A 6097-nucleotide genomic window follows, 5' to 3' on the forward strand; every position below is an offset into this window, starting at 1 on the left:
GGACAGTTCTGACCTCTACACTAGCTCCGCAACAAAGACGCAAGTCAGATACATCTAAACGTCAGTTTACAAAGATCAACATGTCACTGGCTCAGGCATTACAACATTTGCTGAGAGAGAACTTGATTACTTTAAGGGATCCTCCTGTAAAGCCTAACACTTCCGCCCCTAGCTACAAGCCCAATGCGAGGTGCGCATATCACTCCAATAGCCCTGGGCATGATACGAATGATTGTTGGCCATTGAAGAACAAGATTCAAGACATGATCGATGCTGGTGAAATTGAATTCCATCATCCCAAGACTCCTGTGGTGATCACTACTCCTATGCCTAATCACAAAAAGATTGATTAATACCTATAAGGATGAACTTTTTAGATCATTAGATTTACTTTCATTTGCAATTTCTATTCTGTTTGTTTAAACACTCCAATTATGATAGACATTATTTGTTTTAATAATCATAATCAGTGCATTGCATATGTTTGTCTTGAATAAATTATTTCGCTATCACTCTTTTTAAATTCTATCGTTACTCTGCATATGTTTTGTGATACTCAACTACTGCTAAGTTGTAAGCCTTTTAAGGGAGGATGACGAGAACGATACCGCAACCTCATATAGTATGCTTTTGAACAGACTATGCTGACGATGTACAGGCATTGTTTCAATTCCTAAACAGTGGAGATATAAGGATGTTAATCCCTCGTTAACCCCTTTGAGCCTAAGAAGTAGAAGTTTTCTTTCTTGTACTAATTAAAACCTTTGATTATAACCTGGGGCAGGGTAGTTCTCAGTTAATTTGGCTATGCATTCTATTTTAAGAGAATCATTTAGAACACCTTTCAACAAAGGTTTCAATCACAAGCGTTCATCCGCACACATCAAAGAAGTGTTGGAGATGTCAACCAAAAGACAATGACGGTTCATCAATCATCAAACAAGGCAGTCAGTATCTTTCAAAAAGAAAAATGATGGAAAAAACATATATACAAAGAAAAGCCTGCTAAGTCAAAAATCAAAAAGATGACTTAGGCAAAAATCAAGGCATCCCGCTGACTGTAAACTCAAAATAAACAGTTCAGGCAAAAGTTAGGGATATCAAAAAGACGAAAAAAGAGAAGTCAATAAATTCCTGAACAACACAATGCTGTGACTACTAAAAGAAGGAAGTGACTGCCGTCTCAAAAGTTCTCTTTGCTCGTGAACCATCGTCATTACCAAAGGTGTAAATCCAAAAGTCTCTTGGAATCTGAATGCATAAGACGAATCAACTGAGCTTAGGACTGAAGAACATCACGAAGAAGGGAATGGGTATAATTAAATTTTGAGCCATTATCCCTTGCTTCTTAAACCGTGAACCAAGCCACGTTACAACCCTTGAAAGTCCTAACTGAAGCATGGTTAGTTCGAAAGCATACTGTCATAACAAAGGTATCCCGACTCCTTAAGGTTTACCTAAAATGCTGAGCTGATATTTCTCTTTTACAAACATCACATTGTTACAAATAGCATGTTTTTACAAATATCACGCTTCTACATCTTCGGTTTTAATGTTTTTTCAAAAACTCGAGACAAACGTATGCATTGCATCTCACGAATACATTATTAAACATATCCTGCTACATAACTTCAAATGTTAGCATCAGAAAGAACTTGCACAGAGTACAACTAATGACTGAAAGTTATCCCGACAAAACAAAATTACTCCAAGAAGCCATGTCTCTTACGTATACAAGGGGCATGACGCGTTTGGCCCAATCAATCTGAGACAATCAAGTCGAGATTCCGAGACTCTCTCATGGATGGTCGAACAATCAGGGGCATGCATCCAAGCATATCTAAAGCTACTCCCCAATCAACGCGAGACATTGTCATGAGCCTATGATTACTGGGGGCATATTGCCCATAGTGTACATCTCACAAAGACCTCGTGAGGCGAATCTTTCCAAAGTTCCTGTTAACTGGGGCAAATCTATGCAAGTCCAGTTCAACATTTCGATCAATACTCAGTAGCGTGTCCTGAATCGAGTAGTAAATAACTATGATACTGGGGGCAACTTTCAAGACACCCACATCTCCCTACAGAGCCAGAAGATCATATCCCCTCAGGGTAATCATTAAGAAGATATCTTCAAATGTGCTCGTCCCGACAAAGACATGACTCCCCAACAGAGTTTACATCTTCGACACTATTATTTCTCCAACAAGTTGCTCTTCTTCAACATGGTCCATTTATATCTCTAAATCAGGGTACATCAAATTACTGATCATCCCCAAGCAGAAACCGTAAATCCCCAGCTGAACATCTTCAAAGATACAGAGATTTATTTTCTCAATCAAGACAACATGAATCATATTCACATATCACATGTCATAAACATATTCATACAATTGCATACACGTTCATACATAATACATAAAACAGCGCGACAATTGCATACATAACATACGAGGTCCTCATTTATTTTGAGAATCCCGTCACACAAACACATTGCATGCATCATGACATGGCATAAAGAAAACTAACCTCTACTTTTCAGGATACCACTATCTCCATTTACAAGAGTTAAGTCGACACCTTTGACGGTTCCTTAACAATCTATTTTCAAATATTAGGTCGATACCTTTGACGGTTCCTTAATATATCAAGAGTTAAGTCGACACCTTTGACGGTTCCTTAACAACACATTTCAGATATAAGTCGACACCTTTGACGGTTCCTTATACAATCTATCTACATATCTGAGTCGATACCTTTGACGGTACCTCAATGATATGCTTCAGAGTTAAGTCGATACCTTTGACGGTTCCTTAACAACCCACATCAAGAGTTAAGTCGACACCTTTGACGGTTCCTTAACAACACATTTCAGATATAAGTCGACACCTTTGACGGTTCCTTATACAATCTGTCTGCATATCTGAGTCGATACCTTTGACGGTGCCTCAACAATATGCTTCAAATTTAAATCGATACCTTTGACGGTTCCTTAAATAACCCAACACAGATTTGAGTCGATACCTTTGACGGTTCCTCAACATTCAAAAAAAAGAAGACAACAAAAGCAGAAATTTTGCAACAATCCATACTCCAACAACTACCAGATGGCATCTACAAGCCCATCTCCGACAAAAGTCCCTACTACAAATAGGGCAAATTTCTTGGTATTCTAGTGTTCAATCATCTTCCACCTTCAGATACCGACTGGCATACAGACCACTCTACATCTTCAGGTTTAAGATAATTGAACAGGGGCAGCTGTCATACCCTAAAATTTGCCCATGTTATTTTCCACACATAAAATCAAAACAAAAGACAAAGCTCCAAAACACACTCTCCTATACAAAAGCTCTGAACTAGGGTTTGATTAATTCAATGGAAAATCATTGAATCAATGGCTCAAGATGGTTCCATAGGGTCACTAACATCCCAAAGTATCTCCATATAAAGTTTCAAGTCAAACAGAGCAAATTTAGTCCCTCAAATCCTGATTAGGTCAACAGTCGACTCCCAAGGGCAAAACAGTCATTTCAAGTCAATATACAGTCAAAATTCAAGATATTTGGTCAACAACATCCTCATAACCCTAAAATCATCATTTGAGCAAGGGTTGATCATGATGATGCAAGGAAAGATCAGAGAAGTCAAAAGTCAAAAGTTACTATTTTGGGCATGAACTAAAAAAGTCAACCAAAACTTTGAAAATTCACCAAATATTCATACTTCATCAGAAAAATTCCCACCAAAGCTCATTTTAAAGGGAATTCATTCCTCTATCCAATAGTACAAGAATCAAATCTCATAGGTCAATGGTTTAAGAGATATGGCTTCATACATTATAGGCCCTTTTCAAAAGTCAACAAAGAGACCCTTTTTTCAAAAGGACATAAAATGAGAATGGAAAAGGATTTTGAGATGAAACCAAAGACACCGGTTAGAAGACTCCCTGAGGTTTCTAAAAAGTCCTAGAACGCTTCCATACCTAAAAAATTGAGGGAGATAGGCCTTGTCAAAGTTGGGTTATTTTGGAGGGAAAAATGTGAAAGAATTTGAATATTTTTGCAAATGGGCCTAAGATATTTTATTCAATCTTGATCCACAAGTCATCTAAGGCCCAAGAACCAATTGCCACGATATTACATGATTTATTGGATTTATTAATGAATTTTTATTCATTTAAAAGATGGTTAAAATCAAATAAATCAAAAGGAAAATCAAGATATGAATTAAATACACATGGGAATCAATTTCAATCAGCATTCAAGTCATATATTCAATCCAATTTCGTGAGAAATAAGATTGGTCGGAAAAAGATTGAAATTGAATAAGTTTAGAAAAGTTTAAAAACCAAATTTCTCAAGATTGCAATCTTTGATTTAAGCAAGATTCATTCAGTTTTTGGTGACCTAATGCATCCCTATAAATGCCCAAATGTATTCAGAAGCAAGGATTCGGATTTTTTGCAAGCGTCGGCAGCCTAAGGGAATCCTAAACCGAGCTCATATAATTCAAAGAAAATTGAATGTGGTTCTTGGAATTGGAGATCGATTGAAGAAGTTTTGGAGATCCAAGCATATTCCTGGAACATCACTGAGTGATCTACGATCATTACCAAGCCCAGACACGTTACCAATCCGCCATAATAAGTCACGGTTTGTTCTTCTTTTTCACTTTTCGATTCCGATAATTCACGAAGCATAAATACAATTTGAGTGTATAATCTTGTTATACATGTTGCATTGATTGTTCCTGAATGATTAATTTGATGTTTTCGGTCGTAGATTGCAACCTGCCATTGATGAATTTTTAGGGTTTCAGAATAGGGACTTTTGGTATAGGTAGAATTAGCCTTAGTTATAGGTATGGCCGAATTCGTATTGATGAGATAAATTCATCTACGGTTTCACCTTGTGTTATTGTTGCTCGCATGAATTTTTGAGTATGCAGGGACTTATGGTGACGCACAGGAACCGTGGGTATAGCCCCCTGGAAAAAAGCCAAATGAAGAAGATGATACAGTCTGGGCGCGAAGGCTGTTTGAAATCTGGGATTAATCTTTTTTATAATATATTATGCTATGCGTACATCTTGTTAACAGCTAGCTAAACATAGCCCAGTGGTGAAGCAGCGTATTAAAGGCGTTCGTCTGCAAGGGCAGGGGTTCGATCCCTGCCTCTTGCGTTTTGTTTCCTTATTTTTTCCATGGTAACATTACTTGCAGATCCAGTGTGTTAGAGCTTCGCACGCATACGATGCTCCTTCCGAGTTCCAGCCGTCAAGATCACATCAGCTTCAAATCCAACGTCTCCAGTCATGCCAGCGCATCATATACTCAGGGAAGCACCACACCATAAGATTCACGCTAAGTCCCTCTTAACTCCCTTTTTATTTTTTATTTTTTATTATTATTTGTTTATTTGTTTCATAAATACTTATATATCTTTTAAAAAATTCTTTTTAACATAATAGGTAATTAAAATATTTATTTACTTATATTTGTTATTATTGGATAATTTTAACTATTTTAAATCAATCTAATTTATTTATAATTGTTGGTTTAATAAATCATGAAATTTTATATAAAGGCCATATATTTAATCGAAAATTATTTTTCACCGATTTAATTAATTAGGTTGAAAAACCAATAATTGATTAAATTTGATATTTTTATCCGTACCCTAATCAGGGTTTACGACGAATATTCTAATACACTGAACCTATTATTTTTCTGTGTCCTTTCCAGGTTTGCTTTTCCAATACCTTCCGACTATGCACCACGCCACGTCAAAAGCTAAGTATCCTCTTTAATAAAAAGTTTATTTTGTTTCCTTTTGATTTTAGGGATTTCCCTTAACCTTTCTTTTGAACTGTGCATACGTTCACTCCCTCTTCTTTTGCCTTTGCCATTTTTCAGGGTTTACTCCGAGGTTTCCTCCGACTACAAACCATATCAGATCAAATTAAAAGCTAAGTCCTATTTCGTATTCTATTTTAATTGTGTTTTTTTATCAAATTAGGGTTACAATTTGATTGCCATTGATTTAGCCATACACTCACTGCTTGCTTCTTCTGTCAATTCTCAGATGGTCAGAGT

This window comes from Vicia villosa, linkage group LG4 (genome assembly GCF_029867415.1).
Source record: "Vicia villosa cultivar HV-30 ecotype Madison, WI linkage group LG4, Vvil1.0, whole genome shotgun sequence".
Lineage (NCBI taxonomy): Eukaryota > Viridiplantae > Streptophyta > Magnoliopsida > Fabales > Fabaceae > Vicia > Vicia villosa.